Source organism: Schistocerca serialis, chromosome 5 (genome assembly GCF_023864345.2).
Source record: "Schistocerca serialis cubense isolate TAMUIC-IGC-003099 chromosome 5, iqSchSeri2.2, whole genome shotgun sequence".
NCBI lineage: Eukaryota > Metazoa > Arthropoda > Insecta > Orthoptera > Acrididae > Schistocerca > Schistocerca serialis.
The window spans coordinates 190538121-190564719 of record NC_064642.1 but is presented as its reverse complement, the minus strand read 5'-3'; the positions used below and the strand labels follow the sequence as shown (position 1 = coordinate 190564719).

Genomic DNA, 26599 nt, shown 5'->3' with positions numbered 1-26599 from the left:
GTCACATTAACATTACCACCACCTAGTCCGACGTCAGCGTAGAATAATCACTCACGGATAGCAGGTGGCAGCAGTACCAGTGAAGTGTATATAAAGTGTGTCTGGGGAACGCGGAAAACAGTGTCGTTGTCGTAATGCGGAAACGGGGTTGTTTGTCTGACGCCCAAAAGGGCATGGTCATTGGCTTTCGGGCCAAGGGTGGAAGTATTTCTCTTAACTGTTCGCGTGGCGGTGTGGCTGAGCTGTACCGTTATTGGCAAGGCCGGCGTGTGTGGCCGAGAGGTTCTAGGCACTTCAGTCTGGAACCGAACGATCGCTACGGTCGCAGGTCCGAATCCTGCCTCGGGCATGGATGTGTTATGGTTTTAGGTTAGTTAGGTTTAAGTAGTTCTAAGTTCTAGGGGACTGATGACCTCAGATGTTAAGTCTCATAGTGATCGGAGCCATTTGAACCCTTTTTTTTGTTCATGGCAAAATGGCGCTATCCAAAATCGGCGCCGAGGCAGCTGCGATACACCATTGATTACGCATGACAGACGTGAATGACGGCTGCGGAGATGTGTACTGGCGAATAGACGTGCAACTGGTGAGCAATTGACGGCGCTCAAAAATCAAAGAACTACCAACAGTGTCTATTCGACGACCATTCAGCGAACGCTGCCGCTTGTGGGCCTCCGCAGTAGGCGCCTGGTTCATGCACCTATGCTGAACTGCTGTTTGTCGGCGACGAAGGCTGGAATTAGCACGCCAGTTCCGCAACTGGACGTCCACTGAATGGTGACAGATGGCCTTTTCAGATGAGTCACTTTTTATGCTCCATCGGAGTCTGAAAGCAAACACCCTGCAACTATCATCGGAAGGGTCCATGCCGGAGGAGGGAGAGTTATGCTCTGGCGAATGTTTTCGTGGCATTCCCTAGGTGATCTCGTCATTCTTGAAGGCACAGCGGATCATCACGTTTCAAACAGCTTAATGGAGACGCCTCAGAGCTACGTGAAAGTGAAACTTTACTGTTCACTGATTTACAATTATTTATGGGAAAGTAAACGTGAAAAATTCGAAACGCATAAAGAAAGTAAACAGAATGTCTACAAACTTTTCTAATGAAAAAAGCAGATGAAAACGAACTGTCATTATATGTCATTCAGCTAACAACACGAATTTTTGTAACAATAAATTTAATGTGGAAAATAACTAAACCCAAAGTTAATGCAGTATCTGTCATAATTGTGTTTACCCTGCAAGAGAACTTGTACTGCGACCCCTTGGAATTATTTTTGATATTCGGAATTTACAATCCAGAAACTAGTTATCTAATTGTTTTAATTTGTATTTATTCTGTAACACAATTCTTCTAACAGCCCTCTCAAATTTTGTTTATGTTCCCAGTTAGCAGACCAAAAGCCACATTCTAAAATGGTTTCTGATTTAGTATTTACCATACACATTTAGTCTTTGTTGTAGTTTACGATGTCCTGCAAATTTAGTTTTGAGTTGCAAGTCGCCGAAGTGGCTTCAGCTATATAGATCTCCACCAGGTGACTGGTCTACTCGGCGGGTGGCCCTAGCCACACGCATATTTCAATGTATATGCTTCGATTCGTATCTGAGAAGCCATCGTGGTTTTTCACAAATCCCCTAAAACAAAAGACGACATGGTTCCTTAGAAAAGGAAATGCATTTCCAGAACTTAATTAACGCCCTGCCCTTATTTCCATTGTTTGCAAAGTAACAGTGAATTGTTAATGGTTCCTCAGAAAAGAAGACTCATTTCCAAAACTGAGTTAAGGTCCTGCCCTTGCAAAGTAGCAATGACCTGTTGATTTAATTTATTCCCTCAGAATTAATGCCGCTACAGAGACCTGATCTTATACATAATGTGCAGCGCACTAGCTTGCGAGATAGCGAGAGCAACTAGACCCGTAAACGACACCGGGCAGCCTGAATGCATGAATGCAGTTTTTAGGCGATTTTCCACATTTGTTTGGGCAAATGCTGACAAGGTCACCTATCGCTACGGGATACAGAAGCCACCACCTTACAAGAGAACCTCTGCTCACTTCACGTCACGGAAGAAATTACCACGGTCGCTGGAGCGCAGCCCTTGGCCGCTCCAGACATGAGAAAATGTCACTCGGGCTGTCAAATCGAGTTAAGCAATGATACAATCCGATTACGGGCTACGAGTACGTTGAACCCCTCATGATGTGATTCGTCCCACTTGACAGGTGACCCCGCTACGATAGCCAGCGTCTCTCACTGATACTATACACAAGTAGTTTAAAATAAGATAACACACAGAATTCAGTGTACACTATTCGCGGAGTGATGACGCTCACGACTTCCGTCTTTTAAGCTAATTGATGGGGCATTCGGTCACAAAGATAAATAAAATGTATTTGCCGTACAATAGGATAGAGAGAGTCCATACTAGCTCAATGCTGTGATTATGAATTTTCACTACAAGCGGGTCGTCATAATCATCATACCAAGTAGGACACGCTTAAACCCGATTGGGATCTGAATGCTCCATTTGCAGAACATTTGTTGAGGCAAAGTCAGCCTGTGCGAGTATCTCAGTCGGGCGAGAGCACAGCCCCTCAGGTGGGGTAGAGGGGGCGCCTGTGGCCGACCGGACGGACGGGGGTATTTTTGCGGCAGAGCTGGGGCGAGGCGCGGCCATTACTCAGCGCGCCGCCGGTTTTAGCGTGGATTTGTGTCGGGATCGCTCCGCCATCATCGCCCCTCCTGACGGCTTGCAAAAACTATTGCCCGGCCAGTTTCATCTCGCCAAATGGAAAACAATACAATTTGTCTCTGCGGTCCGCGCGACAAATGGTGGCTTAGCCCCTGCCGCCGCTGCGTCAGCGCCCAGTGCATTCGTAACCCACACACACGCACTCCATTTCTTGTTCCTCTCAGTACCAGCTCTAAATCTTTATAACTCTTACAGTTACTTATTCTGGAATTGCGAAACTACGAGGCACTGCAGCAGTTGCGCTACACTTTCACAGAATACTCGTAACAAATGCTGGTCTAGAATTCGCCTTTCGTCCTACTTATTTCACGTATTTATACGACGTCCAGAAATTTGTAGCCAATCTAGAATAGTATACTACAAAACACTATGTACCGCTCCCACAGGGACAGCAAAAAAAGGCTAATTATAGCGCGCTCAGAGGCATTCATGGAATCCTTTTTCCTTCTCTCCATAGACGAATTGTACAGAAATCTGTCCTGATCGGTAGCATAATGTAAAGTACCTTTTGCCATGCGCTTAACAGTTGTTTCAGAATGTAAATGTACGTGTAGATGTATCCGGATGCTACCGGGTGTTCGTTTAAAAAAATGGCTATAAGCACTGTTGGACTTAACATCTGAGGTCATCAGTCCCCTGGACTTAGAAGTACTTAAACCTAACTAACCTAACATAACACACATCCATGCCCGAGGCAGGATTCGAACTTGCGACCATAGCAGCAGTGCGGTTCCGGACTAAAGCGCCTAGAACCGCTCTGTCGCAGGGCCGGCTTCTGTTTATTTATGACAGTTGTTATAAATTTATTAACATTTAAAGGATACAGCCTTTCGCTAAACTAAATCGAGACACTAAGTCGGCCGGCCGGAGTGGCCGTGCGGTTCTAGGCGTTACAGTCTGGAACCGAGCGACCGCTACGGTCGCAGGTTCGAATCCTGCCTCGGGCATAGATGTGTGTGATGTCCTTAGGTTAGTTAGGTTTAATTAGTTCTAAGTTCTAGGCGACTGATGACCTCAGAAGTTAAGTCGCATAGTGCTCAGAGCCATTTGAACCATTTGAACACTAAGTCGATCTACATTTTCTTACAATTAGGCACGGAGGATATGTAGATCTCAAAATCGTTAGTGAAGTGTGAGAGCGTCGTTGACCATATCGCATAAATAATTTCTATATGTCCCAGTGTAAAAGATATATAAATGAATGTGTGTGTGTGTGTTCCAGCATAACAGTGAAACGCACGACAGAATTTCAAAAAGAAAAAAAAAACCTTGGGGGGGGGGGGGGATATACCCCAAGTACCTGTGCAGGGACGTGGGAGAGGAACTGAGTGAAGTCTGCTGCCCTGCAAATCTTATAACGAATTAAATTAAACTTGGTCCACAAACACACCACTCGCGATTGTATTTGAGAACGAGTGACAAGTAAAAATACGCTTAAACAACTAATTTTAGTATGGAGTCCATAGGTCGTGAGGCCGCTAGACTAAATGACAGCAACTGAAGACACGCGCGGAAAAACGGACTAGCCCTCAAAAGTTAAAAGTTTGAGATAAGTGCTGTTATCTGCTGTTGGGTGCAGGAATTATCAAAATTGACATTGGTCTCACCCCTAAATATTAGAATTTCTTGCGTTTCTATAGATATGTTTTCTGTAATGTCAAAAACAGCCGCTATACTCCGGCTTCCCGCCTGCGGAAAGAAGCTGAATAGCAGAACAGTAGGATATCCAGTACTGTGCTATATGATAAACAGACAACAGATACGTAATTGTAATTTGAAAAGGTTTGGGGGCTGAGATAGATTATATTGGAATTAATAAAAGCCGGCCGCTGTGTCAGAGCGGTTCTAGGCGCTTCAGTCGGGAACCGCACGACCGTTACGGCCGCAGGTTCGAATCCTGCCCCGGGCATGGATGTGTGTGATGTCCTTAGGTTAGTTAGGTTTAAGTAGTTCTAAGTTCTATGGGACTGATGACCTCTGATGTTAAGTCCCATAGTGCTCAGAGTCATTTTTTTAATTAATAAAAGTGTAAACACGAAATATAATCCTTGTGTAATACGTAATATTAATCACTTTATGTACCTAGTTTAGAGTGTTTGAAGTGTTCAGTAGGCACATTCAGCACAAAATACAGATAATCGACATGGAGGATGTAGAAATGGGAAACGGTGACGAGAGTGTGAAAAATCAGTGAAAATCATCAAAAGAGGAAGCGTAATCCAATGAAATGGCGCAAAGATGTTGAGAAGAAGAAGAAGCGCAACAGTGGTAAAGAGTACAGTAATTATAAGGGTGTAGTGAAAAAGGCGAATCACAAGGTTCACATTGAGCCTATGCGAGAAAATGCTTCGATATTGTACCTGCAGGCACACGGGAGAAGTTGTTTCGTGATTTTCGAAACCTAAGTAACAATGATCTTCAAAATGTTTATGTACTTGGATGTTTGAATATGAATCCTGTCAATCTGAGGGATACTGATGATACAGAGAGAAGTGGGCGGCATATGACCAACATCTGTAAGATTACTGAGGGTGAAGTGTAGGTTCAGATGTGTAAGGAAGCTTATCTAGCAATCTTCGGTATAAGCAACGGATGCCTATCCCGTATGAATAAAAAAAAGAAAACATCTGGAACTCTTGAAGTTAGTTTCTGTGTTCATTAGACTACATTAACGATGATAGATTTATGTGTAACATGACATTAAAAGCTGAATATTTTATTTAAGATAAGCGTGGGAGACGCAACAATCGTCCAAATAAACTTGAGGAGGTCCCGGAATTCACATGGGCTTATGTATGAGTAAATAGTTCTCCTACGCAGTCATTCAGTCATTACTACAGGAAAAGAATTCCAACACGACGTATGTGTGTACAAATATAAATATTAGCAATATGTATAGTATTAGCCTTGGCATGTACTGTAAAATATTTTTCAGTTTCTCAATATTGGCTTTGCAAAACCACGTAGTGGCACCTGTTAAGTTTGTTATCGCCTTAAGATCCACATTTCATGTGAGAAAAACTGTCAGAAAAAGAAAGAACTAGAGGCAAAACTGAACTTCCATGATAAATAGGTTAGTACTGAAAATATGAAAACAGGCTCAGAATATTGAAAAACTTTTACAGTTCTGTTATGGACACTGCTTTCGTCAGTGGATGCATTGTTTTGCGACATCAGACTATGATCGTGGCCTTTGGCTCTATCTACTTGAGCCATACGTGATGTGTTATCACCAATTTTCCATTTTGCAGTACTTTTTACTACAGTTAATGCAATACAACCTACGACCAGCTCAGGGAAAGAAGTGATGACACTTTCTGTAGGACCTGACCACGATTTTTCAGGACAGTGCTCAAGGACATACAGTGCAAGCTGTTACTGATTTGTTTGACTGATGGGCTGCTAAGTGCTATACCACCTACTGCACTCCCCTGACTTAAGCCCTTGTAAGTTCAACTCGATTTCTAAACTAAAGGAAACACTTCACGGCATTCGCTTCAGAACTGCTGCAAATTCGTCGGTCAATAGACCGTGCCGCTCGAACTGTCAACACAACTGGCACTGCTAAGAGTATCCTACGACTTCCACATCGCTGGCAACGGGTTACACACAATGCTGGTGACTACTTTGAAGGTCAGTGAAACTCTGAAACACGTATCTATTTTGTACGAGCTGTAAATAAATTAAAGTTCCAACCCTCGTACTATTGATATTCTTTATGAATTATTAATTTTCATGTTACTTTCCAATATAAAGGATATCACACATCGGAAAAAATAACTGGTCCATACTGTATGGATTTTCGTTAGAAAGATAAGAATAAAATAGTCTGATACAATTTTTCCAGTCTCGTTTACACAACCCCACTTTTCTCCTTTTCTAAATACTGTGGGTTAGCCCGCTTTTCCGAGTATATCTTCAGTTGTGATCGAATTCTAACATCAGTTGAATGACACAAAGAGAGATCTGTAATTCCTCTTGGATACTTTTATAAACAATGGGACCTTGGAAAAGGAACTAGAGCCCATAGTTTGCCTGTACTTAAGCTTCCAAAAGAGAGCAATTAAAATTATTTAGACTTTATAGAGTCGGTAGATCAGATTTCTGCTATTTTCTAATACAAGACTGAGATGAGTAAATGAGTGAGCAACGTCGGGTAAACGGGAAGTTGGAGAAAATTATGCCCCTACTGCAGTTCCTACGGGTACGCTCCATTTTGCTTACGTTTCTGTTGAAAGTTCGATGTTGGGTACAATGTACTCAGTTGTATCACTCAGAAACTGTGTGAGCCATTCATATATCTGATAATGTACTTAACTTGTTCATACCTTTCTTATCAGTTATAAGATTAACCATGGCACAGTTAGAGAAAGAACCGACCTTAGATCTCGAGAAAGTCCAAGAGAAAGAGAGCGTCTTTTCCCTTGCATATAGTTCTGAAGTCCGAAATTCAGACGCGGAAAGTATAACAACAAGCCTTCAGGTACGAGGGCAGTTCAATAAGTAATGCAACACATTTTTTTTCTCGGCCAATTTTGGTTGAAAAAACCGGAAATTTCTTGTGGAATATTTTCAGACGTTCCCGCTTCGTCTCGTATAGTTTCATTGACTTCCGACAGGTGGCAGCGCTGTACGGAGCTGTTAAAATGGCGTCTGTAACGGATGTGCGTTGCAAACAACGGGCAGTGATCGAGTTTCTTTTGGCGGAAAACCAGGGCATCTCAGATATTCATAGGCGCTTGCAGAATGTCTACGGTGATCTGGCAGTGGACAAAAGCACGGTGAGTCGTTGGGCAAAGCGTGTGTCATCATCGCCGCAAGGTCAAGCAAGACTGTCTGATCTCCCGTGCGCGGGCCGGCCGTGCACAGCTGTGACTCCTGCAATGGCGGAGCGTGCGAACACACTCGTTCGAGATGATCGACGGATCACCATCAAACAACTCAGTGCTCAACTTGACATCTCTGTTGGTAGTGCTGTCACAATTGTTCACCAGTTGGGATATTCAAAGGTTTGTTCCCTCTGGGTCCCTCGTTGTCTAACCGAACACCATAAAGAGCAAAGGAGAACCATCTGTGCGGAATTGCTTGCTCGTCATGTGGCTGAGGGTGACAATTTCTTGTCAAAGATTGTTACAGGCGATGAAACATGGGTTCATCACTTCGAACCTGAAACAAAACGGCAATGAATGGAGTGGCGCCACACCCACTCCCCTACCAAGAAAAAGTTTAAAGCCATACCCTCAGCCGGTAAAGTCATGGTTACAGTCTTCTGGGACGCTGAAGGGGTTATTCTGTTCGATGTCCTTCCCCATGGTCAAACGATCAACTCTGAAGTGTATTGTGCTACTCTTCAGAAATTGAAGAAACGACTTCAGCGTTTTCGTAGGCACAAAAATCTGAACGAATTTCTCCTTCTTCATGACAACGCAAGACCTCACACAAGTCTTCGCACCCGAGAGGAGCTCACAAAACTTCAGTGGACTGTTCTTCCTCATGCACCCTACAGCCCCGATCTCGCACCGTCGGATTTCCATATGTTTGGCCCAATGAAGGACGCAATCCGTGGGAGGCACTACGCGGATGATGAAGAAGTTATTGATGCAGTACGACGTTGGCTCCGACATCGACCAGTGGAATGGTACCGTGCAGGCATACAGGCCCTCATTTCAAGGTGGCGTAAAGCCGTAGCATTGAATGGAGATTACGTTGAAAAATAGTGTTGTGTATCTAAAAGATTGGGGAATAACCTGCTGCATTTCAATGCTGAATAAAACAACCTCTGTTTCAGAAAAAAAATTTGTTGCATTACTTATTGAACTGCCCTCGTACAAATACTCGTGCTTTACTAGATACGCAGTGAAACCTGAATTTTTGTGGCTGAAGGCATTCATTGTTGTACTTCCAGTACACGTTCGTTAATTACAATCACACCGATTCAACTCGAAGGCTATATAGAAGCACTTCTTGCAATATTCGATCAGTATCCACGTTCAGACTGGCCCGAGCTATGTTTACACGATAGTGATGATCAATACCGAAATAGTGATGTGTAACTTACGTGTCCACGGAGAGATGCGGCTCTATCGCCTGGGCGTTAGTACGTGATTCAGCGTTCCAGAGGAGATTTGTGGGTGCTGGTCGTACTAGAACTCGCGCAGCCTTGAGGACGCGCCAGAACAGAGCCACAAGAAAGAGAGCTGTGCGACAGAGGGTAAGACACGACAGGGCAGGACAGGAGAGCCGGCGGAGCGCACCGTGTTCTTGCTGTGCGGGGGCGGAGGGGGCGGCGGGGGCGGCTTAGGGCGCGGGCCCGGGGCTTAGGCGCTGACAGATGGCGGCCATCCGCACCTGTGCTGTGTCCGCCACCGCCTCCCCACACAGTATTAACCCCGGCATTCTTACCGCCGCGCCGTCTCCTGTCTCCGGCACACGACGCACTCTGTCTAGAAATATTCCCGCCGGTTCCGCTTCTCGCCATTAAAATAACAAGCCGAGTAAACTGTGTGACGGCAGCCTGGTAAACGACTTTGCACTTCACGCGATAGAAGGTCCCCAGGATCAGTTTTTTTTTTCATCCTCGGAAATAGAACACGAGACTAGAATGCACCTTTCTCTCTGTAGCGGTGTGTGTACTGATTTGAAACTTTCTGGCAGAAGCGTGCCGAAGCAGAAATCGTACCGGGTATACTGAATTTCGCGGCCAGTGCTCGTATCTCCAGGCACTATTTACGATCCATCCGCAAAGCTAAGTTCTGCCAGTACGTCTGCATTCTAATCTTCAAAGAAGTTCTCCTGATACCTTGCCTGACTAGGGCACACGCTTGGACGATTGATTATACTCTTAGGCTCGTTTCCGAAACTCCTGTTTCACTCTGTAGCGGAGTGTGCCCTGTTTAGAATCTTCCACATTCGAGTCCCTGCCTCGCACAACGTTTTAGTTCATTAGGACACGATCTAAAAATGCAAAGGTCTCGGGTTCGGTTGCTGTTGTTGTGCTCTTCAGTCCTGAGCCTGATTTGATGCAGCTCTCCATGCTACTCTATCCTGTGCAAGCTGCATCATGTCCCAGTACGTACTGCAGCCTACATCCTTCTGAATCTGCTTAGTGTATTCATCTCTTGATCTCCCTCTACGATTTTTACCCTCCATGCTGCCCTCCAATACTAAATTGGAGATCCCTTGATGCCTCAGAACATGTCCTACCAAACGATCCCTTCTTCTAGTCAAGTTGTACCACAAACTCCCCTTCTCCCCAATTCTATTCAATACCTCCTCATTAGTTATGTGATCTACCCATCAAATCTTCAGCATTCTTCTGTAACACCACATTTCGAAAGCTTCTATTCTCTTCTTGCCCCAGCTATTTATCGTCCATGTTTCACTTCCATACAGGGCTGCACTCCATACAAATACTTTCAGAAACGACTTCCTGACACTTAAATCAATACTCGATGTTAACAAATTTCTCTTCTTCAGAAACGCTTTCCTTGCCATTGCCAGTCTACATTTTATATCATCTCTACTTCGGACATCATCAGTTATTTTGCTCCCCAAATAGCAAAACTCCTTTACTACTTTAAGTGTCTCATTTCCTAATCTAATTCCCTCAGCATCACCCGACTTAATTCGACTGCATTCCATTACCCTCGTTTTGCTTTTGTTGATGTTCATCTTATATCCTCCTTTCAAGACACTGTCCATTCCGTTCAACTGCTCTTCCAAGTCCTTTTCTGTCTCTGACAGAATTACAATCTCATTGGCAAACCTCAAAGTCTTTATTTCTTCTCCATGGATTTTAATATCTGCTCCGAATTCGGTAACTGGTCAATAATAGGATTTCCTATCTGTCGCTTTTCTGTTCTTTCTCCTCTGGCAATTATAGCTGATGTGAAAAAATCCGACTTACACCGTAGATCGGAATCCACACTAAAATGCATGTCTCCCTGTAACTGACTGGGTTAAGTCAGTTGAAATGTCAGAGGAAGGGAACGGCGTACCGACCTCCTACAGGACCATGCCTAGTAAACCACTGTGCTGTTCAAAACAGTCTAGGTATTGATGAAAACTTTACTTGCGACACTGTACAAGGTTCAGTAGCAACAAGATACGATTAAATGAAGCAGCGTTACACGAACGTGCATCAGGCGACGGACCTGACGCGATCGATAATTTCTTACGGGAGGTGTAGGCTATCACAAAATCGGAAATAATGAACTTCCAAAATAAATATTTAACATATCCAAAATAGTGCTCGGGCAGTTGTCGTTATCACACATCTAGGATTAAGATTTACGGGTCAAAAGAGATATTTATGAGACGAAAGTTGGCAAATGAAGATAAAATTGTACATTAGTAACAATTCTAGGGGGGTAAAAGTTTTCATATTTCTGGTTTGAAGACCGTGTCATATAGTACAATATCCAGCCACATCTTTGGTCATTGGGGATCAATTCGAAGCGGCACTCATTGACGAAGACAATTCTACTCCAGCCTGTCAGACTCCAGGCCGAAGACGTGTCTGAAGACGCTCCAAACAACGGTAATATACCAACCTGATTGTAGCCGACCATACGGCCCAATAACCAAGAGTGGTGTCTGGGATGACAGTTCATTTCAGAGCGGGATCCGTTTGGTTGTCATCTGCGGCACTCTTCCAACACAGAGGCACGTCGAAGATATTGTACCTCCCGTTCTGTTGCCCTTCATAGCAAGGCATCTTGGGCTAACATTTTAGCAAGATAATGCTCGCCCACACGCGACGAGTGTTTCTATTCCTTGTTTTCGTGCTTGCCAAATCCTACGGCCAGCAAGATCGCTAGATCTCTTGTCAATCGAGAGCGTTTGGAGAATTATGGGCAGGACCCTCCTACCAGCTCGGGATTTTGACGATCTAACACTCCAATTGGACAGAAATTTGCAAAATATCCGTCAGGAGAACATCCAGCAACTGTGTCAATCAGTGTCAAGCCGAATAACCGCTTCCATAAGGGTCAGAGGTGGACCAACGTGTTATTAACGGGCCCAATTTGTGAAGCTCTTTCTCTTGAATAAATCTTGCCATTTTTCTGAAATTTTAACCTTTTGTTTGTCTGTACATGTACATCATATTTACCACTTTCCGTCCCATTCAAGTAATTTCTTCGTGATGCGTCTTTTTTTGTATTAGAGTGTGTATACAACAAACAGAAGACGGACAAAAAAATGCTGATGGTTAGATGGGTAGCATTAATGAGGAATTTCCGAATTGAATTGAGGAGAAAAGGAATCTACGGCTCAGTTTGACTAAAAGAAGCGATCCGTCCGTACGACGTATCATGAGGCAGCAAGGACTAGTCAGTTTGGTCGTGGAAAGTAGCACCTGCATGTGTGTGTGTGTGTGCGTGTGTGTATGTGTTTGAGTGTGTCAGTGTGTGTGTATCTAGCGAGTAGGAGGGGGGGGGGGTGGGGGGGCAGAAAACTGTACAGAAAGACAGAGAGAGAGAGCACAGCTCAAATTGATATAGGTTTCAGTAGTTAAGCAATGATGGAGGAGCTTTTACAGGACGCACTAGCGTGGAGTGTCGTGCCATTCTTTGGACTAAAGATCACAATAACTGGATGTCAGTTCGAAAATAGCTGCTGAGTGGCGCTGAGCGGTGATGACTGGCTAAGAGCTCGAAATAGCTGATGAATTGCGCTGTTATTTGACCGATGTCTTCTCATTGGAGGTGCGGCTCCCTTCCTGATGGAGAAATTAATTACGTGGTTGCTGAGGTACCCCCGTCACAGGAACACCACTCGCCGCCTGCCGGCCTTGCGTGGCAGAGAGGTGGCGGCTGGCCGTTTCCTTCCCTGCTTCCGCGGCCACCCTCGGGGCGGTATTTTCCGGCCTGTCATTAGCGCCGACCGCCGGCAGCCAATAAACTGCGGCCGAATATTGTGCCCCGCTTTATGATATCCAATCTGCCCGCTGTAAGCAGCTAGTAATATATTGCCGCCGGAATTTACTTTATTATTTTTCTTCGGTTTTCTTTCCCCGCGAGCAGGGCGCCGTTGATTTCAGGCGTTATTGATCAACAGTGGAGCAACGGCTTCTGGACGTTAGGGTGGAGGTTTTCGCAGTACCTCGGGGCCGGCGTCTACTTTCCGGTCGCTCGGCTGTCAGCTCCGCTTGTGTCACATTTCGTCAAGTGTAGAGGACTAGGAGACGTTGCCGTATCCCTGACATCTTTATTACAATTCAGTTAACCATTCCGTCCGCGGACGATGAGTCAGACGAGCACAAGAAAACCGAAATCTCCTGGTTTCGAACTTTGGTTTTTCTGTATTAAACTTCAATATTTTCTGCTGACATTATCAAGAGATCTTAAAGAGAAGAGTCCAGTGGCGTTTCACTCTCCGAACACCGTACACAGTTTTGGAGTAATTACTGTATTCAAAACTGTAGCTTTCTCTGTATTAAGTACCAGACTGGTTAGTATAAGTTGCTGGGAGCGTTCTGACATTAAGTAAATAAGAATATTTGGAAATAAAGATCGCATTTTGTTAAATGTTTTTTATTTTGTTTCCTCAATGACCAGTTTCGACAGAGTCTAGCTGTCACCTTCGGACAAGGAGCGGTCATTGAGGAAATAAAATGATATTACAACACGTTATCTTGCCTGCCAAATATTCTTATACACGGGTTAGTGTCTCACTCGGAAGTTTCTGATTTCATAAAAAAAAAATAAACACAAACGATAAGGCCAAAGCCCGCTATGGATGAGGGGGAAACAGAATGCAGTGACGTTGTGAAAGGGTACAGTACCGCCCGACACTGAAAATAGGTACAACATACTTCATTATTTTTGTCAGAACAACATATTTTTTTTGTAAAATAACTCAATTTCAATTAATACAGCGAAGCCGGATACAAGTGTGGGAAAGAATGACAATATATTTATTTAATTGATCACATCTGCACTCCCACAAAATAAATCCCTACATCCAGTTTGGTGAGATCCGTGAAATGAATGAATGTATGGTCGTCTGCTAACCGCAGATAGTGAATGTGAATATATGATCATCTTTGAGACGATCCTTTGGCCACCTTTGGTGGGACCAAAGAGATGAAATTTACCTGAGCTTTGAGCGCCTGAAATGTGGCTGACCAATACAGTAGCATGGTCTTCCCCCACCTCGACAGAGGTATGAGATGACCTGGAGAACGGCCATGTTTCAGCACTCTGCCGCTGGATCTTGTGTTGTTATGACCTGTTTTAGTTGTGCTCCGTAATGACGAAAGAGTGGAGACATGGTATTCATGTGGAATATTTAAGAGTAGTTTGAAATAATAATTTCTCTATTTCAGGAACTTTTGTGGGGAGAATTAAATGTCAGGCAGGTAATATTAATGGGATTGTAGTAATCTTCGGAAGTGACCAACGGTCACAATGAAACCACGTGTAGCAATAAGTTGAAATACTTCCGTGTGCTTAAGTTAATCTGAATTACTAGCGTGTGTACAATAAGTTGAAATATTTAAGAAATAGCGTGTGTACCATAAGTTGAAATATTTAAGAAATGGCGTGTGCAGGACTTGAAATTAGAGACTAGTACTTCCACGTGGTGAGTACTGTGTGAGTCTCAAACTGTGTATGAGACAAAAGATAAAGAGAAGTACTCGTCCATGGTATCAGTTGAGGACTCGCGTGTGTGATGAATATGTTCTTAATATTACTTTGCGTGATGTGATTCCGTGTGACGCTAGATTCAAACTCTGAGAGAGAAGCAAGGTGAGTCGGCCGTCTATCCAGCAACGCCACTTGGCTTGCATTGCACAGGAACACGTGCAAATATCTCCAGAGTTCATAGTAGGAAAGTAGAATTACAAAGTGGGGCAGTGTCGTGTGAAACTGGGATAAATACTAATTGAAGTGGGAAAGCTGAAAGTGATAATGTTGTGACTATTTAGTGTTTTGTATTCCATGTCGTAGTGTGGTGTATGTCATGTAATTTGGGTATGTGTGGTTTGCATGGGAGAGTAGCAAGGTAGTTTCAAAAGATTAGTGGGTTATGCTTGTTCCTTCTGTACTGCTCGGTCTGGAGGATAGTTTCGTGATGATGATTGTGAGAGTCGAAGTGTGAGAAATAATAAAAGATCCAGAAAGTGCACTGTAGCGATAAATAATTACGAGACCATAATATAGAGATTCACCAATGTAAAGCCATGCCCACTGGGCGGAATTTCTCATGTGTTATTGTTGTAGGTTATAGAATTTGTGTGTTTAGGTTAGAGAATTTATCGGAATAAATAAGATAGTGAAAAGAAAAAAATTGGTGGACTTTTCCTTCGAATTGTATGTTGTCATAATGTCCCAAATTTATAATGTGTGCGCCATTCATATTCAGTGCGGTGGCCACGTGTTGGCAAAAGCCGTTAAATAAAAGACAAAAAGAAAATGTGGTATTGCCAGTGCGTAGTGTACAGTCAGAGTTCTGTAAATTACTGATAGTTAGATGCGTGTTTCCGTTGCGTATTAATCATATAGGAGGATAACTTGTAACTTAAGTGTGAGTACTAGAGTTCATGTTACTCGATAAATAAGAATGAATCCACTCGCTTGGCAGACCACTCATCTTGCAGGCCTGACTGCTTGATGCCACAGTATGAGCAAGGCATGTGGGTGCCTCTCAGTTGATACTTTTTCTCTCTGCTTATTTCATATTGTTATAGCATTGCTACTCTCTAATGTCACGGGCAGAGGCATTCGTGCAAGAATATTCGCTTGGGTCTCGGCTGGTGTCTCATATGCAAGACTTTCGACACGGCCTCACAAGAAGAAACCAAATGGCGTCCTGTCAGTGGAATAAGCTCGCTACGAAACCGAATCTTCTGTTTCTATCCACTAATTACCGATAAACATCTGTTTCAAGTGTTCATGAGTAAGAAGGGCTACTTGAGCTAGGAAACTGCTACTGGAGCCCCGAACATGCATCACGGCATCAGCGGTGTGTTTCCCGTCCCAATCCCACGCAGTGAATACTGAGAGGGAACGCAAATGAAGTCAACTAACTGGAGCTGACTGAAAACGTGAAACGAGCAGGCGATTAGTCGCTATTGCGAGGATGAGTCTGTAAACGCACCAGCGGTCTGCTACACGCTAGACGGTTATGAGCGCCCAAATTATTTGATAATTTACTGTAGGAATAAAATCCGCAGTGCTATATGAAAAGAGGCAAAGTTTTCAAACGTCAAAGGATCGCTGAACTTAGCCTAGAGCTAGGGTTGCTTTGTTTTCATTGCTTCGTTGTAGAATGGTTTAAATGGTTCTGAGCACTATGGGACTTAACATCTGAGGTCATCGGTCCTCTAGAACATAGAACTACTTAAACCTAACTAACCTAAGGACATAACGCACATCCATGCCCGAGGCACGATTCGTACCTGCGACTGAAGCGCCTAGAACCGCTCGGCCACACCGGCCGGCATCATCGCAGACTATGTTTGGTTTGAAGTTGGTTTGTTGTATCTTTGACAGATGCAAGAGGAACTCTCAGACCGATGAACTACACCCACAGCTACATCAAGCGTTTCCCGTCTGCTTCTTCTATATAAGTTAATTTACATCGAAACAGAGTGTGATGGTTACCGTAGAGTGATAATGCATTTGTTTTTCATGAATTTAACTTTTAGTTGAATCCACCACATCACTGGGAACAACTGAAGGTGACCAACCTACGAGGAAGTATGTGAGGCGGAGTACCTGGAGTCGTAATGTACCAAAACTCATACACAAAACTACATAACCACGCAACACCTATGTGTTGGTCGTGTTTGCCTACTTTAAAATGTTAGCAACTAAGTTATTAATGATTTTGTACAGCGATTCGTTGATTCCTAATAGAGTTATCCCAAAATTTGTTTGACTTCTTAACTTTGCATTCATTAGTCTCGGGGTCTGGGTTTCAAATCTGAAATTGATACATCTGTATTTCCTGAAGGTTTTATCACCGTTGTTGTCAAACTCTGATCTTTTTAGGGGGGCTATTTAGAAACGGTCCCAGAGCAGTGCCTCGTGGCACGCCCGGCGATCGAGGACAGTACGGGGTGGCGGTAATCGGCGCTACGTTCACATCATGATATCGTGATGATGCACTGGGCTAAGGGGCTACTGACGGGCGCACATGTAATCTGACTCCGGGTTACTCCACTAATTGGATACACGGAGCCTGAGTCTAGTTTAACAGCAGGTTATTCGAGCGGTGCTGGCGGTAATGCCGTTTTCAATTATGAGCCGGTTTTGACCGTTATTAATTACAATTCCTGGTGCGTGCGGCTTTTGCAGTCATTGCCGCCAGCAGTTTGTTTGCAGTTGAGGAGGTGGCTATCCCGGTCGCCAAGCGGCGCCCTAATGCCCGCGACCTCTCTGCGCTGGACACGTTTTGCGCGGAACAATTATTTCATTAAAACACCTTGGCATTAAAACCGCGCCGCGTAATCCCGGGCTGTAATCGCCCGCGCGGCTGTTTTATTCGCCCAGATATTATTTCGGCGGCAGAGCTCTTCTCGCTTGTGATTAATGGGCCAGTCGTTGGCCCTAAATGTTATTCTCTAAATGACGGCGACCCCCTCCCCCTTACCACCCCAACTCAACCCGCTCTCCAATCGATGCGGGATTTGTGTGTTGCGCTTTTGCGTTTTGATAGAATAATAAAAAAACCAGAACCAAAGAAATAACGGCCGTGATGAATCTGACACTTTTTGACGTTGAAACTTCGATAAATTTCCAATTAATACGGCCCGGCGCGGGCGGCCGTGTGTATCAACGTTCGGTGTTTTGAATACGCGGGGGCCATTAATAATTTCCCGCTCGCCGATACATCGCGCGGCCGACTTCAATAATTCATCTGCGGGCCGTTGTCTCGTAAAATCTAGTCCGTTTCGCGAGAGATTATAAAATTACGCCCCGACATTTGCAATAAACATTCGCCTGTCGCGCCACTGATGGATTGTTTATTTTTAAACTCTATCTATGGACTGCACTCACTGATTTTCAACTACTCTTTTCCACGATGCCTGTCTTCAAGACTTGAAAAGACTCAGTCATGACTAGCAAAGCGTGAAGCTACTGTATTAATCATCACTTTCATCGATACTGAGAAAAATGTTCTTGGGTACAAAGTTCTTCAAATGTGTAGGGTTACGGTTTAATGGATCCCCACCGAAATATTTTATCAATGGATCGATATATAAGGACAAAGTTTCCAGCGAACATTTTTCTGAACGTTAATAACTCTTAAATTTTCTTAACTTTGGAGATACTGAGTCAAACACAAGTTTTTACGCATTATCTACTTTTTATAGCGTTGGAGAAAATATGGAATGATAAACACAGTGCTGTCTTAATCACATGACTTGCCCTAGTGGCAGACTTTTCGCTGCTGGCTACTCAAACGCAACTATCCTATGCCAGGATGGTATGCAACCAGCGAATCTACAGAAGCGCCTTCAGGTAGGCCCTTACTGTGTATTGAATTGTTTTACGTGTATTGACCGTAATTTTGCTACTACATCTGTTGAGTATACAACATTACTTCTTAAATAACTGCGTGAGTTGCTATTCTGTAGAGTGCATAATGATCACTATTTATTACGTTCTTATAACATCATCCGGTGATATGCAGCCACAAGATTTGCACCACCGATGTTGATGCTACCAAAGGAGACCACAGCCTGAAGAGTTACCTCTGTCCAGTGTACTTTTTTCCTCTTCTAGTAGCAGTGTACTGTAGATCTTTGGAGGATGTAGTAATTGGAAGATAAGCGCAGCTCATTCGCGTCCTGAGGAACGGTCGTCGAACAGACCACGAAACTGCAGGTCTACAGCACTGACGTCAGTTTGTTGTAGAATTTCGGAACTGTTTCGTGCTCGCGTTTTGTGACTTTTCTGGAAATCTAAAATCTCCTCGGTAGTACTCAAATGGATTCCGTAAACAATTATCATGTGAAACGCATCTCGTACAGTTTGCCTAGGTTGGTTGGTTGATTTGGGGCAGGGGACCAAACAGCGAGGTCATCGAACCCGTCGGATTAGGAAAGGTAGGGGAAGGAAGTTGGCCGTGCTCTTTCAAAGGAGCCATCCCGGCATTTGCCTGCAGCGATTTAGGGAAATCACGGAGAACCTAAATCAGGATGGCCGGACGCGGGTTTGAACCGTCGTCCTCCCGAATACTAGACCAGTGTGCCAACCACTGCGCCACCTCGCTCGGTAGAATTCGCCGATAAGGCCCGGAAGGCAGTAGATACCAACGCCTAGGCTCATGCTCTGTTACTTGACTTCTAGAAACCGTTCAATACAGTTTCGCATTTCCGCGTAATGAGAAATACGTGCGTACAAAATCTGAGACCAGCTCTGTGATTGGCTTCAAGAGTTTCCAGTAGACTGAACACAGCATATCAACTCAGACAAATCTTCAGACATACCCAAAGAATGTGTTATAGAATCACTACTTTTTACAATGTGTTTATACACTTGACCTAAGATAACGCTGGAAGTCCCATAACCTTTCTCGCGGGTGATGCTGTTGTATATAGAGAGATTCCAACGGTATAAAATTGTAGTGAAGTACGGGAAGACAGGCAGAGGATCAAAACTTGGTGTAGGGATTGTAAGTTGACTCCCAACATTGAAAAAATGTAATGTATTGCTCATAGATAGGCAGAAAGACTCATTGCCGTATGAGTACACGATTGCAGAGCAATCATTAGAAACAATCACAACCATAGTATATTTGGGAGTACGCGCACGGAGCGATTTAGAGTGGAACGATCACTTAAAACAAATCGCAGGAAAGGCAGACGCCGGACTGAGATTCATTAGAAGAATCCTCAGAAAAGTGAGTCCACACACTAAGGAAGTAGCGTAGTAAATCCTTGTTCGACCAATGATTGAATATTGCTCGTCTGTGTGGGATCTATACCAGACGGGATAGATCGAGAAATTAATGAGCATCCAAAGGAGAGAAGCGCCTTTCGTGACAGATACATTCTGCAAGCGCGAAAGCGTCACTGAGGTGCTCAGCCAACAGCAGTGGCGGATGATACAAGGGAGGTGTTGGAATCACGATGCAGTTTGTTGTTAAAATTCCCAGAAGATTCGACCAATATGTTGTTCATCCCTTCGTATATCTCGGGAAAAGATCATGTAGGTTAAATCAGAAACATTCGATCTCACACGAAGACTTTCACACAATCGTTCTTCTCGTGGATAATTTGCAACTGAACAGAAAATGTTTAAATGATATTAGTATACAAAGTACCCTCCGTCATACACCACAGCGGAGTACAGATGTAGATGTAGATGAGATGCTTCCATGCATACATCCTGATGTAGCATGTGTGTGGTAGGCAAATATATCATCATTTACTAGAGTTTCTTAACAACCAACTAGACCTCATAAAAAGGAAACCAACCACATGGTGCCACTGACCTTATAGGATGTTACACATGAGAGATTCGAGTACTTCTTTCGGCATAAAGTTAATATAATGAAAATTTGTGACAGCTCGTGACTATAGCTAGGGTTCTACGGTGCAGTTGCATTAACCATTAGGCTAGTTGAGCACGCATGCAGACCAGAATGAATTTTTCAGTGTTATTGGTGTCTATACCTACGATTTCCGAACGCTATTAAGAGAGTTTCTTCTGCGAGTATGTGGGAAGACGCAGAAAGACCCATCATTGTTTGATTACACGTTTCCACAACAATATCTAGAAGCAACACAACCATTAAAAACCTGTTAGTATGGGTGCGGAGCGATTTGAAGTGCAACAAAATATGCAAAAAAATCACTGGTAAGGCAGATGCTGGGATGAGATTCATTGGAAGAAACCCCAGAAAGTGTAATCGATCTACAAGGGTCCGTGGTTTACTCCGTTACAAAAGATAACTGCTAACTGAATTAGATATCATCTCACGTCATTGATTCTTCATCGATTTTATCCCCATGAGTTTTTTTTTATCTCACTTCAGTGAATCTACGAGGGCGTTCTGAAAAGTAATGCCTCTGAATTTTTTATGTGAAAACTCTTAAAGCTTTGTAAATAAAACAAACGTTATTAACATTTTACGTCTTTATTCTCCATGTCTACTTATTTTCAGGCCTCTGCCATTAAAGAGCTCCGAACATGGCGGTGTGTAACGTAACTATGTCGATGCGTGAGAAACAGCGAGCTATAATCATGTTTCAAATTCGAACAGTTCGTCCACACGTGGAGCACCTTATCTTTCAGCACGACAATGGCAGACCACATGCGAGGGCTGCAAAATATGCAACAATCCGACGTCTTGGGTTCACTGACATAAATCATTCTTCATACTTTTCCCTTGTTTCCCTTGTTTCCAAAACGTAAAGAACACCATAGAGGACTTGCCTTTGATATTAATGAAGCGGTGAAAGCAAAAGTGAGGTTGCGGCTCCGTCAACGAAGTCAAATATTCTACAGTGACGATATCAACAAATTGGTCTCTCGTTGGGAGAGGTGTGTCCGTCGCCAGGGTGGCTATGTTGAGAAATAAATATGTAGAAATGAAGAATAAAGATGTAGAATGTTAACAGAGTTTGTTGTATTTAATAATCTTTAAGAGTTTTCAAACAAAAAATTCGGAGGCATTACTTTTTAGCAGGCCCTCGCAATTAACACACTGCTACTACAGTGTGTGCCAACAGTCTTGCAGCAGTGGTAACACCGGTTCCCGTCAGATCGTCAAAGTTAAGAGCTGTCGGATTTGGATAACACTTGGACGGGTGACCGTCCGGTCTGCCAAGCGCTTTTGGTAGGCGGGTTGCACTCAGCCCTTGTGAGGCAAATTGAGGAGCTACTTGACCGAGAAGTAGCGGCTCCGGTCACGAAAACTGACAACGGCCGAGATAGCGGTGTGCTGACCACATGCGCCTTCATATCCTCATTGAGTGATGCTTAAAGGCTGAGGATGACACGGCGATCGGTCAGTATCGTTTGGGTCCTCTGAGGCCAATTCGGATGGAGTTTAGTTTTTTTACTACAGGGAGTAGGCAAAAGCCATGAGAAGGCACGGGACCAGATATTGATAATCGACGACCGAAGCCTTACCGCGTATAATTCTGATGAAATGATTTCTTGACGCCTCACCTTCAAATCGGCTGCGGTTTACCCCACAGTAGACCGTCGGTCGCTCCGTATGGTTCTTCGGAGGCGACGTGATGTCCGTCCGTCAAACACTTGTGACCTTCTTGTTCGCAGTTTGCGCTTGTGAAAACATTGTCTCTGCGATACTGATGACTTTGGAAACCCTAATTCTTATATAGTCTACGATTTTCGACGACCCTTGCTTCATGCACCGGGCAACGGCCTTGCCGCAGTGGATATACCGGTTCCCGTCAGATCACCGAAGTTACGCGATATCGGGAGTAGTCGGCAAGATGGGTAACCATCCGGGCCGCCATGCGCTGTTGCCGTTTTTCGGGGTGCACTCAGCCTCGTCGTGATGCCAATTGAGGAGCTACTCGACCGAATAATAGCGGCTCCGGTCACAGAAAACCATCGTAACGACCTGGAGAGCGGTGTCCTGACCACACGCCCCTCCTATCCGCATCCTCAGCTGAGGATGACACGGCGGTCGGATGGTCCCGATGGGCCACTTGTGGCCTGAAGACGGAATCCTTTTTGCTTCATGCACCAATTATCATCTCACGGTCATCGGTTAGGTCTCCAATTTTCACGACTCACCAGTCTACGACAGAGCGCCCAGATATCACGTCTACACTCTCGTCGTAGACGCATCTAGCCGCAACATTCAGGCATAACACACGGTACGTCTTGAAATGGGACTACCCTTCTTGTGACTATTGGCCACTCAGTTCATATTAAAGTGTGCGTATGTTATCTCCATGTAATGTCGAACTGACCACTAAAACTCGCGAGAGACGGAGCCGCCTGTATAAAATGTGTCAGGGACTATTGAGTTGTCGGTAGAGAAGCGATGACAGGAGAATGGCCCAGTCAGGCGAGCTTAGTGACTTGGAACGTGGACTAGTCATTGAATGACACGTGAGTAACCAATCCATCACAGACAGTTCAGTCCTTCTAAAGCTAGCCAGTGCCACTGTTGGTGATGTGACTGTGAAGTGGATCGCGAAGGAACAACCGAAGCTAAACCAAAACCAGGCAGATCTCATTTAATACCGGAGAGGGATCGTCGAGCATTGCGGAGTGTGGTTCTAAAAAATCGCATGAAATCAATCCAGTTAGCACAATGATTGTGTGTAGGGAGTTAAAAAGAATGGGGTATAATCTTAGAGCAGCTCGTCAAAAGCTATACATTTTTGATGACAGTGCTAAGCGTCCCTTGAGGTGGTGTACAGAAAGATCCCACTGCACACTGGATGACTGGAAACGAGTAATTTGGAGTGATGAACCACGCTATACCATGCGGCAATCCGAAGGAAGGCTTTGGGTTTGGTGATTCCCCAGAGAACGTTACCCGCCATCATGTGTAATGCTAACAGTGATGTACGAAGGAGATGGCCTTACTGTATACAGGCATTTTTCATGACCAGGGTGTGATTCCCTTACTGCGTGTATGGAAACGCTATGTGCGGAAGGTTGTGAATACATTTTACTGGATTGTGTACTGCTTACAATAGGGTAACAATTGGGAGACGGTTACTCTTTGTATCCACATGACAATGCCCCTTGTCATACGGCAGCAACTGTGAGACGATGGTTTGTGGACACCAACATTCCTGAAATGTACTGGCCTACCCAGAGTTCCGACCTGAAACCACTGGAATATCTTTGGGATGAGATGGAACGTCCACTTCGCTCCAGACCCAACATCACTGCTTTCCCTGGTTTCGACTCTTGAGGAACAATGGTCTGCTGCTCCTCCGCAAACATTCAGATACCACATTTAAAGTGTCCCCAGTGTCCCCATCAGAGTTCAAGCCGTCATAAAGGTGAATGGTGGTCACACCACGTATTAAGTCCATTAACAGGAGTATGGATGCTTACGATCCGATAGTGTATTGTCATTAAAATTTTTGGGTAAGTTGTGGAACATATCGCCTGACGGTGTTCTAAGAACATAAACGAAAGTGGCAATAAATAACTCTATAGTACTGCAGATAGGCTGTTTACATGTTTATGTCAAACTTTTACGACTTCACGAATCTCCTACTGTTAGTGTAGCATATCAGATACAGTTTGAAAAGAGAGAAACAACGCTTCAGCTCTCACTACCGTTATCACTCGAATGAAAACCCTAGCAGCTGGTGGAAAATGATACGACGAAAAAATCGAAGCATATAGTATTTTGACAGCGACGCACAGCTTCAGCGGCTGCCGTGCCTGGCTTGTAGCGGCACAAAGGGGCTAGCAGGAATCAGCGTTTGTCTTACGAGCTGCCCGAGCCGGCCGCAATCAATACCCGCGGGCGACCGCCACCCACGCCTCAACCGTCTCCGGATGGCTCCTCGGCCGCTAGCACCGCCTCTCGTCACAGTCACTACCAGTGTATCAACTGATACGTCTGAAATGGATACCGAAACATGTTCGTATTACGGGCATCGAACGTGCAGACCAACTGGCGAAAATGGTGCACCATCTGCTTGCCTCCAACACGCCCCTATCATTCAGCGATTTTCATAGTACAGTCGCCAAGCAAGCAAAAACGGAGTGGACAATGTTTGTGGACATTTATTTTTTATTTATTTTATTTATTAATTGCCAAATTTTAGACCTGTTACCTGGTGTTTAAAACAGGTCGTACATCTTACAATTTTCGTTTTTCATCTTTTTACAGTTTTCTTTCCTTTTGTTTTATCTGCAGCATTTACAAAGAATGACACTTTTCAAAATAGCAATAATTTAAGGTTGAAATACATGCAGCGTAACATCAAAGGAAGTTGGGATTGGGCGGTTCAGCAGTAAATCCTATTCCACCTTCGGTTTAGTCACTTGGCGTGCCGGCCGCTGTGGTCGAGCAGTTCTAGGCGCTTCAGTCCGGTGCCGCGCGGCTGCCACGGTCGCAGGTTCGACTCCTACCTCGGGCATGGATGTGTGTGATATCCTTAAATTAGTTAGTAGTTCTAAGTCTACGGGACTGATGGCCTCAGATGTTAAGTCCCATAGTACTTAGACCCCTTTGAACCATTAACTCGGCGCTCAGGAGGAAAGATATTGTTATTATCAACAGACTACCAACAGGTCGAATGAATATGAATAAAATGGACGTTTCTTAAAATTAATAATTACTCCAAGCTTTGATTTCTGCCTCACTGACGAGGAAAAATACTGTCGTCCAAAAACACTTACGCTGTACAATATTTTCAAAACTTAGGATTATTTCTGTCTTTGAGTAGCTCTCAGTTTCGTAGGTGGTTCTTATGCCAGCTGTATTCCTCATTTTGCTTCGTGTTTGTAAAAGGAAATTTTAAAATTTGATGAGCTTTTCTTGCCGGCCGAAGTGGCCGTGCGGTTAAAGGCGCTGCAGTCTGGAACCGCGAGACCGCTACGGTCGCAGGTTCGAATCCTGCCTCGGGCATGGATGTTTGTGATGTCCTTAGGTTAATTAGTTTTAACTAGTTCTAAGTTCCAGGGGACTAATGACCTCAGCAGTTGAGTCCCATAGTGCTCAGAGCCATTTGAACCATTTTTTTGAGCTTTTCTTATGTTTCCTTATAGTACATTGTGGTCAGATACAGTCTGAAAAACTTGTAAAGGTGTTGCACCGTTTTCAAGTTAATTAGCATTGGAGTTACCCAATCAACTCTTGCGCCGGAAAATTCGAGCTCTCTGCTATTGGCGGTGTTGCCAGGTGTGTTCTTCGTTTGGTCTCCTAAAACCGAACAAGAGAGCAATACGAACACTGAACATGGGACAGTAGAAGTGATAGAACCAGAGCCAAAAGCTGAGCTGTCTCTTGCGCTATCATTTATGTATGAGAGCAACAGAAATTAATTGTATCTGGCAGGCCGCTTGAATTTACGAGCGCAAAGGCCTGACTGACTAACGTCAATGCTAGGTATCTCGGAAAGAGCACAACGTATCTAACTTTTTTCTTAAAAATAGTTTATCATCACAACCTACTCTGCAACACTCTTACAAGCTTTCCAGACTGTTTCTGGCCACGCTGTATTTATAACTGAATTTTATATTAAAAAATTTGATCCTTTTATTGTTACGGTGCAGGCAGACTAATGTACTTTATAGACTAATTTATCTCTGACAGTTGTGCCTTACATTTTCTAATGAAATCAGACAAATTTACTGCTTGTTTCACTATGCGAATAATTGTATCCGATGATATGGACTTTGTCTGAAACCAATAAAATAGAATAAAAAGCTGGAAAACCTGCACAAAGATTCTCCTGTAAAGCTTACAACACGTGAAGTTCTGCAATTCCCGGAGCAAGTTTCTACACAAATAACTAGCTCCATCTACAGGCCCTGGCAGCCACATCGCCAGCGACCGACCGCCGTGTCATCCTCCGCCAGTGGCGTCATCAAATGCGGTATGGAGGGGCGCGAAGTCAGCACTTCGCTCTCCCTGACCTGTCAATTTTTGTGACCTGGAACAGCTACTACTCGGTCAAGCAGCTCACAGAGTGGCATCAAAAGGCAGGGTACACGACGCTCCAGTCCTCCCACCGGGAAGGAAATCGCTGACACCATCTGGAATCGAACCTCCCTCCTCCGCCTGTCGGTAAGACTCGCTGACCACTCAACTATGGAGGTGGACAATTTTCTATACCTACATCTGTGATCCGTAAGTCATCGTAAGTTGTACGGCAATATTTTTTCGCATTCTAATACAATTCGTGGCTGGTATAAGGGAATG

At 44.2% G+C, this 26599-nt stretch overlaps 1 protein-coding gene across 1 annotated transcript in view; it reads right to left on the bottom strand.

The window, feature by feature from the left end:
* LOC126481842 (homeobox protein Nkx-6.2-like) overlaps positions 1 to 26599 on the bottom strand; it is a 223280-nt gene that overhangs the window by 15781 nt on the left and 180900 nt on the right. The gene's annotated exons all lie outside the window — the stretch shown is intronic.